Source organism: Phascolarctos cinereus, unplaced genomic scaffold, assembly GCF_003287225.1.
Source record: "Phascolarctos cinereus isolate Bilbo 61053 unplaced genomic scaffold, phaCin_HiC Scaffold_5;HRSCAF=322, whole genome shotgun sequence".
Classification (NCBI taxonomy): Eukaryota; Metazoa; Chordata; class Mammalia; order Diprotodontia; family Phascolarctidae; genus Phascolarctos; species Phascolarctos cinereus.
The window spans coordinates 77,230,773-77,251,698 of record NW_027555958.1 but is presented as its reverse complement, the minus strand read 5'-3'; the positions used below and the strand labels follow the sequence as shown (position 1 = coordinate 77,251,698).

General features: G+C 41.7%; 1 protein-coding gene across 2 annotated transcripts in view; it reads right to left on the bottom strand.

Annotated features, from left to right (window-relative positions):
• Nucleotides 1–20,926, bottom strand: part of BCAR3 (BCAR3 adaptor protein, NSP family member) — a 314,683-nt gene that overhangs the window by 220,399 nt on the left and 73,358 nt on the right. The gene's annotated exons all lie outside the window — the stretch shown is intronic.

The window sequence follows — 20,926 nt, the reverse complement described above, 5'->3', positions numbered from 1 at the left end:
GATGGTACTCTCTCCTCCTTCAAATAATCATTTATTTATCTAGTTACATGTCTCTTCCCAACAGAAAATGAGCTTCTTGAGGACAGGAACTGCTTCTTCATTTTGTCTCAATCTCTTTAGTGCCTAGCACAGTTCCTTGCACATAGTAGGTATTTCATCTATGTTTGCTGGAATTGGATTAAACTGAATTGAACTGGATTGGATTGGATTCCCCAATTTTGCCACTAATTAGCAGCTAAGTGGTCCGCTGGATAGAGCACTGGACCTTGGAGTCAGGAAGAGGTGCGAAATCCAGGAAGTCAGAAGCCAGAAGGGGAGTGTAGGGGCCTGGCCTGGGCCCATCTTTAGTAATGGAAGAAGAGTGAAAGAGAGAATGGATGTTCTAGTGTGAGAAGACTGGGCAGGTTTTGAGGGAACTTCCAGAGTGAGAAATCGGCTAAGGCATGGTGGCCAAGTCTGGAGAACTGTATTCTCAGCCCCATTTCCTTACCGGTAAAATAAAGATCTTAGATTACATACTTGTTAACATCTCTTCAAATTGTAACATTCTCCAAAGTCTGTCAACTTCTACCCTGTTTCAGTTACAGAACATACATGAACATTTCTCAAATCTGGGAAATTTGGCAAAAGGGAAAGCAATCCTCCCTATATTGTTCTTCCAGCTCCATATATTACCAAACCATCCCAGCACTATCCAGAGTGCCTCGTCCCAGGTGCACCCAGAGGATAGATGTGTAGGAGAGAATTTTCTTCACAATAAAATACAGATGTATTTTCAAAAGTTGATCCAAGAGCCTCATGTTGGAGTCAGGAGGAGAACAGGCCGGGCTCCTCATTACAACTCTACTTACCAATTTAGCATTGACTGTGACCTTGACCTTGCTAGCAGCACCACCCTGTCCTCCAGGCTCTGGCACATGAGATGGAAAGAATAACACTGATGTGCCTCCTGGGAGGGGAGCAGAGAGCATTAGTGGATATAAATCTCTTCACTGCTCCTTCAAAGTTTCATTTGGCCTAGAGACAGCACCAATGAAGTGTATAAATAAAAAACAGCCTCCAAGTGCCTCTGGCCCCTTTTTCTTTCCCTTTTCGAATTCTAATTGCTTGTTCACTTTTCCACTTTCCTACAAAGATGGAGGGAAGGGACAATTGGCTGCTACAGGTTTTCTTCCATCCGTACTCAGATTTTTGAGGCCTGTGTATCTCAGGTCTCACACAGGGATCTTATCCAGGGCACTAGTTCCATACAACAATGTTATCTATATAAGTCTGTCTAGGTTCCCAAAGGTAACACACAGTCATGGAATAGGCAAGGAGTCTGAATTAAGGCCTGGATGACTGCTTGCAGAGGCTGACTGTCTACCTCCCAGGGATGCTTTAGGGGAGATTACTGGTCACCTTACCAGTTGGGCTAGATGACCTTTGCGGTTCTGTGACCTGGGTTCAAATCCCAGTTCTGCTAATTACTGTGCCATCTTTAGAAAGCCCACTTACCTTTTCTGGGCCTCAGTTTCCTCATTAGTAAATTGAGGGAGTTTTATTAGATCAGGGGTTCTCACTCTTTTTTGCATCACGGGCACCTTTGGCAGCCTGCTGAGTCCTAGGGACCCCTTCTCAGAATGAGGTATGTTTCCTGCTTTCATAACTGAAGGAAACATTTCAGTTGAGATATTTGCAAAAACAAAAGAGGTAATGTTTTTCCCATCTATGTTCACAGCCCTCCCGAAATCTATTTATGGGGATCTGTGGATTCCAAGTTAAGAAATCCTATACTAGATGATTGCTGCAGAATCCCTGAATCTCAGAGTTGAAAAGACCTCCGATATCATCAAGTCTTGAATAAGAATCTTCTCTACAAGACCCTCAGCTAGTTTCCATCCAGCCTTTTTAAAAAAATCAAATAACAGGCGCAGCTAGGTGGCAAAGTGGATAGAGCACCGGCCCTGAAGTCAGAAGGACCTGAGTTCAAGTCTGGCCTCAGACCAAACACTTCACACTTACTAGCTGTGTGACCCTGGACAAGTCACTTAACCCCAACTGCCTAAAACAAACAAACAAGCAAAAAAGTCAAATAACAGGCATTTATTAAGCTCCTACTCTATACCAGGAACTGTATATGAGGGATACAAAGACAAAAAAAAACCAGGCCTCACTCTCAAGGAGCTCCCAGACTAATGAGGGAGACAAACAACTATATACAAACAAGATATAGACAGGATAAACTGTAGGAAATCTCAGAGGGAAGATAATAAGATTAAGGAGGACTAGGAATGACTTTTTTTTTAATGCAAGGCAATTGGGGCTAAGTGACTTGTCCAGGGTCACCCAGCCAGTAAGTGTTATATATCTGAGGTTGGGTTTGAACTCCTGACTCCAGGGCCAACATTCTATCCACTGTGCCACCTAGTGGCCTCTAGGAATGACTTCTTGCAGAAGGCGGGATTCTAGCTTGGACTTGAAGGGAGCCAGGGAAGCTGGGAGATGGAGATAAGGAGGAAGACAGTCCCAGGTGAGGAGGACAGGCATACCTGGGGTCAGGAGATGGAGTATTGTGTGCAAGGAATAGCAAGGAGGGAGAGGGAGACATAAGAAGATTGAAAAGATAGGAGAAGCCAGGTTATGCAGAGCTTTAAAAGCCAAAACAGAGGATTTTATATTTGATCTCAGAGGTAAGAGGGAATTGCTATAATTTATTGAATTGGGTCAGATGTGTGCTTTAAGAAGACCGTGTGGATATTCAAATGAGAGGATTGTACATGAAGCTGCAAATTCTATTATGTACAATTTGCTTTTCTTTTTAAGTCTATACTAAGTTCAACCTGTAGCTCTCAAAGCTGTTGGGTATGATTTTGAAGAGGGGTTGGAGATGGCAATATTTTTTTTTTAAACTGGAGCAGGGGCAGCTAAGTAGTATAGTGGATGAAGTCAGGAGGGCCTGAGTTCAAATCTGGCCTCAGACCCTTACTGGCTGGGTGACACTGGGCGAGTCACTTAACTCCCATTGCCTCCCCATGCCCAAAAATAAATAAATAAATGAATGAATAAACTAGAGCTGTGATTTAACAGGTATAAGAAGCTATCTCCCAGTGGCTGTGAACTTCCTTTATCAGTGCGGATTGGCACCTCCTTTGATGCAATTTTAGAGTATTGCCTGGGCCACTGAGGAATAAATTGATTTAGCCAGGACCACCAAGCCAGGCTATGGCAGGAGAAAGACTAGAGCCCAGGTCTCCCTGACTCTCAGGCCAGCTCATCCACTCACTAAGCACGGCACCTCTCTGAGATGATGATCATTTGACTCAGCTTGGGGCAGTCTGAGGTTAGGTGACTTCCTGGGTGACTCCAACATCCATGTTCATCATTTCCGAGAGAAAGAGCATAACACTAGAGGCAGGCTTAGCATCGGGCATTAGCTCTCCCCATGTCATTTTCGGGGATTGGGAGGATAAGATTCAGAGTTGAAAAGCATTTAGACCCAGGTAACGGTAGCAGGCCAAGCAGTGGGGGCAGCAGGGTCAGAGCACAGGGCAGTGAAAGGAATGTTGGGTTTAGAGTCAGAGGAATAGCCGTGTAATCTTGGTCAAGTAACAACCTCCTTGAGACTCAGTTTCCTCATTTGTGAAATGAGCTGGAGCAGGAAATGGCAAACCGCTCCAGTATCTTTGCCGAGAAAACCCTAAATGGGGTCACGGAGAACCAGACATGACTGAAATGACTAAACAAAGTGAAACGGGGCACCGAGAGGTGGAAGAAGAAGACCTGCAAGGAGCTTTGAGATTCTAAATCTCTGATACCATCGACGCTGAGCCTGTGATCCACTTGAAAATACTTGATCAGAATTTATTTTACTGAATTTTGTTATTGTTCAGTTGTGTTCTACTCTCTATGACCCCATTTGGGGTTTTACTGGCAAACTATTTCCTTTTCCAACTCATTTTACAGATGAGGAAACTGAGGCAAACAGGGTGAAGTGACTTGCCCAGGGTCATACGGCTAGCTACTAAGTGTCTGAGGCCAGATTTGAATTCAGAAAGATGAGTCTTCTTGACTCCAGGCTCGGCACGCTATCCGCAGCACCACCTGCTGAATGCTAGGATATTAACAAGAACGTGGCCCCTTCTAGTTGGAGCAGAATTATGTTTTCATAGGGAGGACATGTTTGCTGCCTTCAAGTGTTTGAAGGGATGCCTTGTGGAAAATGAAGTTGACTTGCTCTGTTTGCCTCCAGAGAGCTGAACTCAAAGTGAGAGGTGGAATTTACGAGGAGGCTTGAGATAGGAAACAATTTGCTAAGGAGTAGAATGGGTAGCCTCAGGAAGTCTCGGATTTTCCCCTCACTGGAGGACTTTAAGCCTGGACCATTCCAATAGCCTGGCCTCCCTGCCTCCAGTCTCTCCCCACTCTAGTCCATCCCCCATTCAGCTGTCAAAGTGATCTTTTTTTTTTTGTGAGGCAATGGGGTTAGTGACTTGCCCAGAGTCACACAGCTAGTAAGTGTCAAGTGTCTGAGGCCAGATTTGAACTCAGGTTCTCCTGACTTCAGGGCCAGTGCTCTATCTACTATGCCACCTAGCTGCCCCTGCTCCAGTTTAAAAAAAAAATATTGCCATCTCCAACCCCTCCTCAAAATCATACCCAACAGCTTTGAGAGCTACAGGTTGAACTTAGTATAGACTTAAAAAGAAAAGCAAATTGTACATGATAGAATTGGCAGCTTCATGTACAATCCTCTCATTTGAATATCCTCGTTGAGGCCCTTCACCATCCTAACTGGGGTCTCAGCAAGTCACCCTTTTTCTATTCTGCCATGTGTACAATAATGCTTTCTGTTTGTTAAGTTTGGAATAAAAATAAAGTTTTTCTCTCTGCCATGTATCTCTGCCATGAAACCCCCAAATGGGGACGCAAAGAGTTGGGCATGACTGAACAATGTGGATCATAAACCTAGGACCTACCTCAGAGGCCATCTTTTTAAAGATGAAGAAATTGACGCCCAGGGAAACTAAATAATATGCCCAAAGTCACACAGGTAGTTGAGCATAAGAGGCAGAATCTGAACCCGGGTCCTCTGCTTTCAGAGCCAGCATTCTTTACACTGTGCCAGGCTGAGTTGATTCTGAATTCCCAACGGCCTAAGGCTGGCTTTGGTGAAATGCAGGTAAAGGATTTAGAGCAGAGGAGACTTTAGAAGTCGTGAGAGGGGGCAGCTAGGTGGCACAGTGGATAGAGCACCAGCCCTGAAGTCAGGAGGACCTGAGTTCAAATGCAGCCTCAGACCAAACACTTGACACATACTAGCTGTGTGACCCTGAGCAAGTCACTTAACCCCAAATGCCTAAAAACTTAAAAAAAAAGTCATCATATCCAACTCCTCCATTTTGCAGGTAAAGACATGAAGGAAACTTCCTAGGTCACATAGCTACTAAGTGGCTGAGGTTGGATTTGAATCCAGTTGGTCCAGACTCCCCTAGTCTGGCTCTCTGTCCACTAGCCCAAATCCCGAAGTATGGCAGAATCCCCAGTCCTGCATTTGAGAATTATTACAACCCAGCCAGGGTTGGACAGTTCTCTTCGAGCTGTGCTGGATCCATAGGGTGTTGGACAATGAGTAACCCCACAGTGTCAGCTATGTCTGCCCCTTAGTCTCTTGAATGATTAAAGACAACTGTTGGATTCCCAGTACTCTCTTAAATAACTCAGCCAACATCGGAGTCACGGGGTGGGGGAGAATCAAAATTTTTTTGCAAGTTGTCTGAATAGTTGCTGATTTAATGATAAATAACAGTGACTCACCAGCCCTCAGCACTGGTGCCTTAATTACCAGGTGGGCCTTAAGTAGGTTAAGTCATTCTCCCAGGCAAAGGAGAATCTTTCATCTTGAACACGAACAGTCCCTGAGACAGGATGAGGCAAACACACCTAGTCAGAGAAAACGTCTCCAGGCTCAAGACCAGGGACAATGAGTGTTCCATGTTTTTTTCTGTACAAATAGATTTTTATTCTCTAAAAAAAAACCCAAACTTTTTTTAAAAAACATTATGAGCTTAGAGGGGTGTGGTGCTGTATTAACCCTAGTGGTAAGAGATCCTGCCTCCACCCTGTGGGAAGTTTACTGAGTAAGACAGTCAATACTGAGCCAGGCTGGCTTAAAAGTCTCAAAAATAGGGTACAAACATCACTAAAACAAGAAGCAAACAGTAATGTCCAAGGTGTGGGTGTGGGTGGGAGAGGGAAGGAGATTAGGACTTGGTATGTATAGGTGAGTGAAGGGGGAGTCATGGAAGATGCAGGTATAGACAGGATAAGGAAGGGCAGGGAGAAAGGAAGAAACGTTTTTATTTAGTCTGGGAAGACTGCATGAAGGATTTCAGAGGAGTTTTGTTTCTTTTTTTACTGGTCCTTGACTTTAACGGTAAAGAGAATAACACTGGTCAATGTTTATATAGAGCTTTAGGGTTTGAAAACAGGGTTATATGGATTTTCTCATTCCATACTCCTGACAATTCTGTGGTATGAATGCTATTGTTAGCCCCATTGTATGCCTGAGAATGGAGCAGCTAGGTGGTGAAATAGATAAAAGTGCCAGTCCTCGAGTCAAGAAGAACTAAGTTCGAATCCAATCTCAGACATTTACTAGCTGTGTGGCCCTGGGCAAGATCCTGTTTGCCTCAGTTTCCCCATTTGTCAAATGAACTGGAGAAGGAAATGGCAAACTACTTCAGTATCTTTGCCAAGAAATCCCCAAATTGGGTCACAAAGAGTCAGACACAACTGAACAAAAACAGCATATTTTAGTTCATGGAGAGCTGGCCTCCGAGTTAGTAAGACCAGGGTTTAAGTCTCTCCTATGATTACTATGGGCTGTGTGACCCTGGGTAATTCACTTAACCTCTCAATGTCCCCTGGGGATTAAGTAAACCTGAAAACCTTGAAGAGTTTACTAAAGTGTTTCACAGGTCCAGTCAAAAATAAACCTTTTTTTTCTTTTTCTTTTTCTTTTTTTTTAACAACCAGGGAAACTAAGGCTAAAGAAATTGCCCAGGATCACAAAGCTAATAAGTATCTGAAGCTCAATTTGAGCCCAGGTCTTTTCGATTTCGAGGCCAGCCCCCTTTGTCTGGTTGGCAGTCTATGCCTTAAGCTTTAGAAGTAGAGTCACTTCTCACTTAGCATAGTGGCTTGCATTTCCACAGGTTTTAAGGTTTACAAAGCACTTTCCTTACTAGAACCTTGTGAGGTACACTGTAGGTCCATGAATTCTTCAGAGATCACTGCTTTCATTTTTGCCTTCTTATCCCTAGTGCCCAGCAGAATGCCTGCTCTGTGGTCAATCATTAAATGCTTACTATGTGCTGGGCACTATGCTGAGTGCTGAGAATCCAAAGAAAAACAAAAACAGGGTCCCTACCCTCAAGGATCTCACATTCTTATGTGGGAGATAACACTTAAGTAACTAGGAACATACAAGATATATATTGAGTAGATGGAAGATCTCAGAAAGAAGGCATTTGGGGGGAAGGGGAGGCAGGAAGGAGAGGGAGGACCAGAAAAGAGCCCCTGAAGAAGGTGGGAGTTGAGTTGCATCTTCAACAAAACTATGAGGCGGAAATAAGGAGACAGAGCATTCTAGGCATTGGAGGGCTTCATAAATGTTCACTAGATTGAATTGAATTGGGGTATCAGATAACAGCCATCTCAGATTTGAGTGCATTTGGGTGCTTAGTTGTGCCTTATTAATCAAGAGACCAACAAACATCTGTTAATAATCAACCGAATGCTATGCACTGTGTAAAGTGCTGGGAGTCCAAAGAAAAACAAAAAACAGTCCCTGCCCTCAGCAACATGTGTGCACATATATGTGTGTATGTGTATGTATTATATAATTATATATTATATAAATTTTATGTGATATATAAATGTGTATTGTGTGTATATATAAAAATATACAACACATACAAATATATTTATAAAATTATATATAATAAATATATAAATAAAATAAAAAATTTCAAAATAAGAATAAATATGAATATATAAAATATATGTGTTTATATATAAATCCATATAATAAAATAAAATGTGGGGGTTGAACTATATGACCTCTGAGTTCCCTTCTAGAAAGTTCCTTTCTAAATGTCTAGAACTATGAAACTAAGTATATACAGGATAAAGACAACAGTCAGTCAATAAATACAAACAAAAATATTTTAAGGAAGAAGGAAGCAAGCATTTATTAAGTCCCTACTATGTGCCAGGTACTCTGCTAAGCCCTTTTTATAGTATTTTCTGATTTAATCTTTACAACAACCCTTGGAGATAGGTACTATTATTATCCTCATTTTATAGCTGTGGAAACTGAAGCAGAAGTTTAATAACCTATCCAAGGTCACCCAGCTAGTAAGTATCTGAGGCTTGGAATTTGAACTCAAGTCTTCCTTATTCCAGGTTCAGTGCTCTCTCCACTGTACCATCTTGATGCCCCTAGAGTCAAGCAAAATAAATCTGGTTCCTCTTCCATAGGACAGCTTTTCAAATATTCTAAGAATCAGTTAGTTTATAAGAATTTATTAAGCACCTGCTATGTGTTAGGCACTATATTAAGTGCTGGAGATACAAAGAAAAGCAAAAAACCATGGTCCTTGCCTTCACATTCTAATGGGAGAGACAACATGCAGTAGACTACATGCAGAGGTATGTATGCCTTTCTCAGAGAGAAGGCAATGGAGGGGAGAGGGGAGTAGCCAGCACCAGGAAAGGCCTCCCAAAGAAAGGAAGATTTGGCCTGAGTCTTGAAGGAGGTTAGCATTTAGTCAGGAGGACAAGGTGAGGAAGGAGAGCTCTCCAGGCAGGCATGGTGGTCAACCAGTGAAAAAAATGCAAAATTTGGAGTTAGAGCGCCATGTGCAAGGAACAGCAAGGCAGGTATTGCTGGATAGGAATGCAGGTGAATGGGGACCAACCTGTAAGAAGGCTGGAAAGATGGGAAGGGGCAAGAACATTATCATATGCCCTGCCTACCTCCCAAAACCTTTTTCTCCCCCAGACTACACATCCTTATTTCCTTCAACAGATCCTTATATGGCACGAACTTGTGGCCCTTTACCATCCTGGCTAGATTCTCAATAAATTACTCAACTCAGATTGACCTCCTCATGAATATCTCAAAGCTTCCTCTACCTGCATGGTAAAAATCTAGCCCTTTACCCAGCCATAAATACTTTAGAGAAAGGGGGCAGGGAACCTACAAAATATACAAATAAATTAATATCTGTTCTAAGCACTGGGGGCATAAAGACCAAAAAAGATAAAAGAGAGAGCTCCTTGCCCACAAGAGTGGTGGAAAAAATGATGTTTGAATGAAACTTGTGATTCTTCCAGAAATTGATTGCAATTCCTTTTTTTTTATTCTTTCCCACCATAATGTTGCCCTCTTTATTCACCGTGACACCAAGTCCCACTGGTTGCCACTAAGGTCCCCCTTTTTTCCAGAGTAGAACAATTTTAGAAAGCATTGCTACGGCTTTTTTCGTCCCTGCCAGGTTTTGATGGAGATATAGGCACAAGTATAGTAAAGTCTGTCCCTGTTCTCTGGGGAGACAGCAGTATTCCTCACATCCAGGTGCATCCATTTTTATGGGTATTGGCACCAAACCTCAGACCCTCAAGACAAAGATCACATTTCTAGTATCACTGTGGGGATTTTATTGCATATCTGGGGGAGGTAATTAAGAAAAAAAAACAGGACCACCAAGAAAGGTGCCATCACAACCTAAAAAGCCTTGATTCTGTTAAGTGAACTGTGCTGGGAGTGGGGTGGGGTGGGGCTCCTGTGGATGCAGATTCCTTTTCATTCCAGGAGTATCGGGCTCAAATGCCACCTAAAAAGAAAGGAGGAAGGCAGAGAACAGACACCCAGAACTGAAGGCTCATCTTCATCTGATAATGAGGGAGATGATTTCTTTGTCCTTGCAGGCGGTTGGACACCCTGACTCTCAGAGATGAACAAGGGTGCCTGATTTACAGCCAAATTCCCTTCTTTTATCTTCTTGGCCTCCCCTTTGCATCAGTCACTGTTCAAAGCACACTGAAGGGAAAGAGGAACTCATGAATCCACGTCGATGGGAAGTTGTTTGGAGCAAGCACTGACGTTCTGACACACACTTCATCTTCAGAATTGGTCCTTTTCCACTCCAGTGGAGCAAGGCTTTTGACTGCCTAGGCATTTGCCAAGGTCTCAAGTAATAGAAGGCTTTTGTGTATTCAGGACTCAATGGCCAGAGCTAACCTGAGATCTCTGGCAGGTCTGAGAGAATATTGATGCATTAAATGGTAAGCCTGATGCATGGAAGAAAGAAGAGGATGCTCTCTTCTGTGTAGATGACCTCACAGCTTTCTAAAACTGTTAGGATCAAATTACGGTTCATGGCAGGGGTTGCACAGGGAGGGACCCAGTGTCTGGGCTGGGCCTTGCCACTGGTCACAGATGCTGAGGATTAGGAAGGCGCCAGTGGGGAGGGGTGATACTTGCATGTAAGAATGACCCACAGTCTTCAGACCAGTATTGAACTGGACTGCTGTGTAAATCCCAGCCTAAATTCCAGCTCTCAGACTTCTGGTAGCTTTCTTTCCCAACCTTTTGAAGCTCATAGGGTCAGTGGATAGAAGCCTAGGCTTGGAGTCAGGAAGATTTTAGTTCAAAGCCTGTCTCTGACATATACTAGTTGTATGACCACTGGGCAGGTCAGTTACTATCAGCCTCAGTTTCTTCATCTGTATAATGAGAGGGTGTGACTCAGCAGTCTCTAAGGTTCATGTCCAGCTCCTATACAGAAGATTAAGGGATAGCCAGTGTTTCGTGTGTTTTGTTGCTATACATGTCGTGTCAGAAAAAGTGATAAAGCCCCCCTTTGACTTCTGTGACAACCTATGGGGGAGATATGGATGAAAACTGGATATGTTTCACCAGACATGGATGAGTTGCTGTCTGCATTGCAGGAGAAAAAACCAACACTGATAAGAATCAAGACAAATCCCCACATTGGCCAGATGCAAAAAAGGAAGCCTCCTTCTGTACCTTTCTGTCCCAATGTGAGTAGCATGCTTCATTGTTAGTCCTTTGAAATCATATTTGGTCATTGCATTGATTGGAGTTCTCAAGTATCTCCAGGTTATTTGTCCTTCCAATTGTGCTAGTGTGTAAATTGTTCTCCTGCTTCTGCTCACTTCTCTCCTCAGTGGTTCATAAAAGTCTTCCCAGGTTTCTCTGAAATGAAACCATCCCTTTCATAATCTCTTCCTGCACTCTAGTGTTCCATCACATTCATACGCTGTAATTTGCTCGGCCATTCCCCAGTTTATTGGCACTTCTTTAGTTTCCAATTTTTTGCTACCACAAAAAGAGCTAGTTTGTGTTCTTATAGATCTTCTTCCTCTTTCTTTGATCTCTTTGAGTATAGACTTCTAAGCATCTTTCCAGACTAATAGTTCAGAGCATCCCAAGCACATATATATTACGGTTTTGTATAAGGGTAAGATTGATAGAAATTATTTTAAAGCAAAACAAAACAAAACACTAGGAAAACTTTCTAATTGTACTTTTATTTTTTTAATTAACTAATTAGCTTTTTTAGGCAATTGGGGTTAAGTGATTTGCCCAGGGTCACACAGCTATTGAGTATTATGTTTCTGAGGTCTGATTTGAACTCAGGTCCTCCTGACTGCAGGGCCAGTGCGCTATTCACTGTGCCATCTAGCTGCCCCTCTAATTGTACTTTTAAATCTATTCCTGTTTTCCCTCTGGTTCTTCTCCTTCTAAATCCCTATAGACTTGGTTATCTTTCTCATTCCTCTGGCAGTGAGACCCCTACAGCTCCAAGACATCTTTTCCTTCTATTGTTGTGTTGAATTGCTATTTCAATAGTGATGTGGTAGAATGAGCTCTGGGTTCGAATCTAAACTGGGCCACTTACTGTTTATGGAATCTTGCACTGGTCACTTCACTTCTTACATCTATTTCCTCATCCACAGAATGAAGGGATTAGACTTAGTGACCTCAAAGGTCCCTTCCAGTTGGTCATCTATAATCCCTATGTCTTGTCTCTTCTACTAAATGGAAAACTCCTGGAGGGCAGGGGCCATGCCTTATATTGCTGTCCTGGATAGAGGGCTGGACCCAGGGCTGAGCTGGTAAATGTTTAACAACCTGCTCTTCAGAAATGCATGACACATTTATAAATTTAATTTTCAGTATTAACATTTTCTCCATCACTTTCTTAAGTCTAGACAATCAGTGAAACAATACATTGAAACCTGATTTGTAGGTTGCTGTGTTTCCAAGGTACAAATGCTCATATTGAAAATTTAACAACTGGGTCTCAAAAATCAGTTCAAGCTGGCTCTAGCTGGACTTGAAGACAAGATGACCTGCTGTTTGAATACAGCCTAAGACACTGTTGTTGTTCAGTCTTTTTTCAGTCATGTTCTACTCTCCATGACCCCATTTGGGGTTCTCTTGGCAGAGATACTGGAGTGGTTTGCCATTTCCTTCTCTAGCTCATTTTACAGATGAGGAAACTGAGGCAAACAGGGTCAAGTGAGTTGCTGAGGGTCACACAGCTGGTAGGGGTCTGAGGCCGGAATTGAACTCAGGAAGATGAGTCTTTCCAACTCCAGGGCCAGTGCTCTATCCACTGTGCCACCTAGCCATCTTGCCAGCCCACTGCAGATTCTTACCTACTCTGAAACTTATGGACTGAAAGAATTGTCTGGGCCTTAAGAAGTTAAAGAGTCACACAGCTGGTATGTGTCAGAGGAGAACTTGAACCCAGGTCCCCCTGACTTGAAAGCAAGCCCTCTATCCATTATCCCACAGTACGTGCACAATGCATTTTAGAGACGCTTTTATGTGCACAGTGTCTCCATTGGTAGAATAAGCTCCTTAAGGGAAAGGACTGTCTCAGTTTTGTATTTGCATCCCAAATGCCTAGCACAGAGCCTGGGTCAGAATAGGTACTTAATAAAAGTAGATAGATAGATAGATAGATAGATAGATAGATAGATAGATAGATAGACAGACGGATGGACAGATGGATGGATGGATGGATGGATAGATAGATAAAACATTTATTGGATGTTTACCACGTACCAGGCACTGTGCTAAGCACAAAAACAAAAAAAAATCCCTATTATCAAAAAGCTTACATTCTACTAGGGGAACATAAAGAGGAATTAGAAAACAGGGTTTGTGGAGGAAAGGAAGGTAGCTTGGGGTATGGGGAGGGAACAGGCACCAGGCAGCTGGTATGGAGATGGAGCAGGCTGAAAATGAACAGCAGTGGAGAGTTAGCTATGTGAGTTGGTCTTCTCATGACTTGGAGATTCCAGGCAGGGACATATCAATCACTGAGCTGGCCTCAGGATTAAGTCACACTCAGGGGGTCAGGAAACCAGTGTGGATGTGAAGCAGATCAGAGTGGAAGTAAAGCCAGCCAAAGTGGAGAATGAGTGATTAATTAAAGGTTGTATTTAAGAGAGATGTTTGCTAGAGGTGGGCCATGAAGCCAAGTCTTCCTGACTCCAAGGTCAGCTCTCTATCTGCCATAGCTTTCTACCTCTCATTATAGCAATCATTATTCTTATTGTAGTTGTTATTATTATTATTATTATTTCAGATAATTAATATAAATATAAATATATATAATATAAATATAAATAATATAAATAAAATAATATTAGCTAATATAACATATAATAAATATATTAGCTAATATAAATATAGCTTTAGCTAATATAATAATATATAAGAAATATGTTAGCTAATAGAAATAAATATATTATTTCAGATAAAATATGATTAGCGGATTATTGCACAGGTAGATAATAGCTACTTTTTAAAATTAAATAAAAGCATTGGGATGTAAGCTCATCTTCTGTAGGCTCCCTAAAAGGGTCTTCTAGACAACTCCATTAGTAAGTAAGATGATGGGGATTCTATGTGCCTCATCCTATCCCCGCATGGTTTTGGTTTCATCCTCTAGGTCTCCATATTTTGAAAGCTTTTGCTATTGTGATATAATTTAAAGTGTTATCTTACATTTTTATGCACTTACTTTGCAGGGCCATTGTGAGGATCAAACGAGATAATATTTGTAATGTGCTTAGCACAGTGCCTGGCACACAGTAGGCATTCTATAAATGCTTGTTTCCTTCCCCTCCATTCCCTTAAGGATTGGCACCACTATGGGCATTAGTTTTATTTGTGATGATATTCCACACAGATTATCTGTTGAATTCTCATGAATGCTTTAGGGTCTGTATTTGTACTGAGGTTATTACTCTCTTTGCAGCTCCTCATTTTTCTACTCAGTGCCTTGACCACAGTACTCAAAAATATTTGTTGAAACAACTTTGAAAGACTTGGGAAATTTGACCCACAAAAAGACCAGCCACAGTTCCAGAGGACTGATGAAACTTGGTACCCATCTCTAGACGGAGGTGAGAAACCCAGAGTGTAGACTGAGACATATATACATACACACACACATATGTGTGTGTATGTATATATAGTATTATGATATAATATATTATTACACATATAACATAAAATTTATTATATCATCATATATAATATAAATAGCTAATATATTATATCTATTTGAATATAGCCTATTCATGAATGTGTTTTTGCTTGACAGTACATTTGTAATGGATTTTGTTTTTCTTGCTTTCTCAAGGTTAGGATGGGGTGGCAGGGGAAGGGAAGGGAGGAGGAGAATTCAAACAGGAAAATAAAATGAAATTGTATTTAAAAAAAAGAGAAAGAAGAAAGATTTGTTGATTTGATTTGACAACTTGGCAGGGGGCAGGACAATAATAATGTCTGACAGCTCTTTCTATCTCAGATGGTAGACAGATGGTTGCCCTTCAGGAGAAAGTTTAAAACTAAGGGGACCATGAATCATTATCTCTTTCCTCTCCACAGCTCTGGGAGATAAAAGCTGTGGGCCCTGGCCTTGATAGCGCAGTTTTTGGATTTCTGTCAGGACCTGCCAAGGCAGACGTTAATATATCTGAGGAGAGCTCAGCCAACTTTCAATTAGGCCATAACAGGGGGTCAGGGATAAAGCACAAGTGATGAAGTCCACAAATAATCCCCCAATTTAATTTTAACCAGGATGTCAACCTCTTTCCTCTCCATATCTTTGATATGAACTGTTTCACATGTAAAGGAGCAAAATAAACTGTCCCTTGTCTGTCTTTGTATACCTAGTATCAAACACATAGTAGGTGTTTCATGTTGTTGAATTGAATCAAATAGCCAATCAATAAAAAAACCAATCAATAAACATTTAAGTGGCTACTGTGTGTTAGGCACAGTAGGAAGTGTTGGGAATACAAAAGGAGGCAGAAGACATTCCTTGCCCTCAAGGAACTTGCAGTGTAATTGGAGAGATAACATGCAAACAAATATATGCAAAGCAATCTATATACAGGATAAATGAGAAACAATTAACAGAGGAAAGGTATTAGAATTAAGTGGGGTTGGTAGAAGATGGGATTTTAGCTAGGACTTAAAGGAAACCAGGATTTGGAGATGAGCAAAAGAAAATACCAGAAGCAGAAAGATGGAGTATCTTGTTCGTGGAACAGTCAGGAAGCCAGTGTCACTGGATTGAAGAATACGTGTGGAAAATATGACCAATAGTCCTGGTATTCTATGGCTTCAGGTTACTGATGCCAACAGGCTCAGTAACTGGGTCCAGCTGAGTAGTGGGGAAAGGTCAATTTTTGAAGTCTAGCAAAATATTTCGTGAGTCAAATTTTTTAAAAAGGCAATGCTCACATCTCCAGTATTCACTAGGAAGAAGCTTGCAAATTCTTTTCCTTCTGGCAAGAAAAGGAAACAAACAAACAAAATCTACCCCAACCTCTCCTGCTGCCCCCCTCAAACGACCTCATTAGGATGAATGAATGGGAAGATACAAGACGGTAGCTGATTATGGTTAGATTCCTTATGTGGGGTATTTCATGAGCCCTCTTCTATAAGTACATGATGAAATGCAATAAAGAGGTCCTGTTCCTTATTCAGAGCATGTGCAGATAGCCTGTGTCTGTATCCTGTATGCTTACGGCATGGCAAAGGAAAAAAACCTTTTAATGGGCTGCTGAACTGGAACTGAGGGTGCGGATGAAAGGTTATAAAGAAGAAACTAAATCTTCCTGGTGGATGCTGAAAGAGAAGGAACCGCTTTGGGTCCCTGGGAGGGTCCTAGGGCTCTCTTCCGCCATGGCCAACAGTATCTCTAAGCACAGGATTCCCTTCTTTCTTTGCTGTTTTGTGTCTATTTTTTCCTGATCTTAAGTGAAGGCACATTAGAGATGGAATAACCAGGCTTCAACCTAGTGAGCTTCAAAAAGTCAGAAGAGCCAGCAGAAGACCAGCAGCTAAGCCCAGGAAGGAGCCAACTCTGAGGAATGACCTGCTTGACCCATTGAGCAGTCTGTTGACTTGGTAACTGAACTATGACATCCTGCAAAGAAGGGAGCACCTCATCCACTTAATGAACTTGGTAGCAAGAAAAATGTTTTTAGCTACCATGTGTAGAAAGGAGGATGTGCCCCAGATCTGAGAAATGTTTTTGCATTTTGGTTTTTGCTAATCGTTTTAGTATAAGCTAATTAAAGTTTGTTAATCAACATTGAGGAGAAATCAACAGGTTAAATGATAATGGGGTGATAACTGGCACTGAGCAGTTGATATTGGTAGTAATACATACTAGGACTTGAACCAATAATACTATTAGAAGAATGCTATTACCCCTTCCCAAGACCTTGAGGGGGAGGTGTGGCCAGACACACTTTGGGGACCTGACCTGCTAGTGTACATGAGGGAGGGGAGAACAAGTCCAGAATTTTGTTACATAGGGAATTCCCAGATAAGGAATTTCCCTCTATTTATGTAGGTCACCTTCACTGGAGCTGCTAGGGCACTGAGAGATTAAATAAATTGCTGAGAGTCACTCAGGCAGTCTGAATCAGAGGTGGCACTTGAACTCAGGTCTTCTTAGTTCCAAAGTCAGCTCTCCAACCATCACACTATACTGTTTCTCACATTGTGTGAATGTAATACATAAATAAGTAAATACACACATATTAGTGGGGTACCCCCAAGTATTGACTGATAAAGGGGTAACTACTGCTTTATAGTATTGTTTCTACAAGAAAATTCATTCCAAGTTCCCCTGGGATACATTTCCCAAAGGCCCAAGGACCAGGGGCTCCCTATCTATACCCCTTCCCCTCTTCTCACACTATGCATCTTCAGAAATAAGAAGAAAACTCTGGAAACAGTGAATGTAGGGAGAGGGATGGAGATGAGGCTAGGTAGGAGAAAGAAGGGAGGCTTCTGAGGATATCTGTTTTCCCTGACCTGAAGCACTAGGATTTTGGCAGAATAAGGGATGGGTCAGGAAAAGGGGAACTGGAACAGCAGCAGTACCCCTATTATATAGACTGTTAGAAATGGACCTTAGTGATGATCTCGTCTAATTGACAGGCAGTATGGGGCCATGGGAAGAATATAAAGAGGAAAATATTTAGAGTGGACAGATGGGAATCAAAGTCAATTGACAACGAGGTTGATAAGCAAAAGAATGTGACACCACGGAGAAAGAGAAAAGAAGAAAAAAACACTTTACCATTAGAGTTACACAATAAAGGGCAAATATGGACCCTCTGAAGGATAAACAAGAATCCGTTCTCAACAAAACACTAAGGCCTCTACAGAGACACTAACAAGTGAGAGAAATCCAATTTCTACTCCCAGCAGGAAGAGATGTGTCTTGGTGTTTGATGAAGCCCCAATAGGCAGTATGAACCTGGCTGTGTGTAGATTTCACATGGCAACATGGAAGAATCTGCCAAGACTGGTCAGATTATATGACTGCTGCCCACTTCTGCAGAAGATACGAACAGCTGAAACCTGGAATGTCCCCAGCAACTTTACAAGATGGAAATTGACAGACTGGGGGCCATGCATAGCACTTTGAGCTCTTTAGATGGGAATCTGGGATTTTGGAAGAGAAAAGAAGACAAGGGAACTTTCTAGTTGGCTGGAGAGATGGTGTCAAAGAACCGCATTTGGCTCAGCGTTCTGAAATAATGGGCTGCCAGAAAGGCAGTCACAAAGGCTAAAAGAAAGCATTTGACATGAACCTCCCCAATGGAAGGATTGAAACTTAAATTTGATGGGAAAGAAGAAACAAAATCTCAGATAAGGATAGTAAAACAGGATCCTACAGAGAATGAGTGTGACATGAAAGCATAATGAAGAGACGTTGCATAATTGTCAATGCAGCAGTGGAATGTCCCCCACCCCAGCTCCAATTAATGTAACTAATACCCCAGGAATTCTTGATCTTTTTGTGTGTATGTGTCATGGATTCCATTATCTGTCTGGTGAAGGCTCTGGACCCCTTCTCAGAGTAATATTTTCAAATGTATACAATAAAATACATAGAATTACCCCAAAAAGCAGTTATATTAAAATAAAGGTGTAATTATCCCATCCAAGTTTAGAAACCCTCTGAAATCTATCCAAGGATTTCTTGAAGTTCTATATGTACGTGGGTTAGGAAGACTCAGATACCATTATCAGATGAGATTGTCTCTAATTGAGTTGCAGAATCAAACATATAAACTAGGTTTGAACAATTCCTATACACCCTCAGTCAAATCAATCAATCAGTCAGACAAAGGAGTAAACTAGATATGAGGAGTGGAGTAGTTTAAGCCACAGGATGAAATCAGATAACAAAATATAATAGGATTGGTGGAAAGAATTGGACACACCTCTCTGTATCTAGTTACATACTAGAAGGAGATTCTAGAACGAGTATTTTTCCAGTAATTGTTTCAGGAGTCCTGGGAGACTTTGAGAAGGCATACCCTTTGTACAAGTACCAGATAGTATGATAGTAGGGGGATAGGTAGGGGGAGTAAACCCAGAAGGAGTGTCTCACTGTTCCTTCCCTCTTCCCCCCATCCTTCTCCTGCCACTTGATTATCTTATTAGAGAGATTAGACCAGAAGCAAATAGAGCCAAGAGAGGACAAACCAGACATGAAGGGAGAAGTGTAGCATCAGGACTCTAAAATGTCCACTACAAACCTCCCAGAACTTCACAAGAACTCTACAAAAGGAGAAAAGAACTATCCAACTAGAAGCTGTGAATTGCTTCTTTGCTACAGGTGTTTCCTAAGCTTGAGCCTACTTTCCTCTGAACACTGTATGCATTTGTGGAAGGGTATAGCCATATTTGGGGAAATATTTTTGTGCCAATTATTCTCACTATAGTATTTTAATAAATACCTTTTTCTAAAAGCTAATTAGCTCTGACTGGCTAGTGAATATCAGTACATAATTGATAAGTACACCTACAGGGGCTCATGAGTGTTAGTACTAGCACTCCCCCTCTCTATCTGACTTTGTAGAGATACGAGTACTCCTGGAGCCCAAAGAACAGAAGTAATCAACTTTGCTCTGGGGATCTGATCTATTAGTGTGAATGGGGGTTGAGTGAGCCCAGATGGAGTGCTAAAAGCTGGGGGGGGGGCAGGCAGAGGGAAACAACAACAGGGAAAAGGATCATGACCAGTATGTATAGACTTAACTATCTATGTAAAAATGCACTAATTATGAGAATGAGAAACATAATTAACTAGAAATAAGGAGAAATGCACCTCAAGATTTCAGTGAAACTTAGGGATAAAATTCAAGGCTGGAAAGAGATAGCCTGGAAAAAGGACACAAACTCATAGTTTGGGCTGTGAGTGAGATCTGAAGCAATATTGTGACTTTCATTGAGCACATACATACAAGTGGATTCATGATGCTTGTAATACTGCTCCTCCTCCTCTTTACATCTTTTTAAAAAATTTTATTTTATTTTCAGGTTTGAATTATCTTCCTCTTCTCCTCAAGGCCAGACTATTGAAATAGTTTCCTGGCAACTCTCCCTGCATGAAATCTTTCCTTACTGTAGACCATCGACCACCTACTTGCCAAAATGATCTTCCTAAAGCACAGGTCTGACCATGTCAGGACCACCCCTGCCAAAAACAAAAACAAAACCAAACACAAGCGAACAAACAAAAACCTTCTGGTGCTCCCTATTATCTTCAGGATCAAATATAAATTCCTCTTTTTGGCATTCTAAGCCCTTCATAAGATGGCCCCTTCCCAGCTTTCTAGTCTGTTTGTACTGTACTCCCCTTCATGTAAATTTGCAATCCAGTGACACTGGCCTCTTTGCTATTCCTCCCACAAGATACTCCATCTCATAACTCCGGGCGTTTTCACTAACTGGCTATTCCCCATGAGTGGAATGCTTTCCCTCCTAGCCTCTGTCTCCTGGCTTCCTTTAAATCTCAGCTTAAACCCCACCTTCTGCAAGAAGCCTTTTCTGATCCTCCTTAATGCTAATGCCTTCCCCTCTATGATTATTTCCAGCTTATCCTCTCTCTTACTCCCTCCCCTCCTCTCTCTCTCTCTCCTCTCTCTCTCTCTCTCTCCTCTCTCTCTCTCTTTCTCTCTCTCCCTCTCTCTCTCTTCTTGCCCACCCCGTGTCTCTCTGTCTCTAAATGGATATAGATAGATATAGAGATCTTATATGTTGACAGTTATGTTCATGTTCTGTCTATCCCCCATTAGAATGAGAGCTCTTTGAGGGCAAGGACAGTGTTTTTGTCTTTCTTTGTATCCTTAGTGCTTATCACATTGTAGAACACATCCGTCATTGATACACATGACCATTAATTAAATGCCTTCCTTCCACTTTGCTTTCTTGGCAGAAACAGAGCCAAATGTTATTATTTTGCCAAACAATGAAGGGGGAACTCACCCGATGGGGGCTCAAGCTGATGGA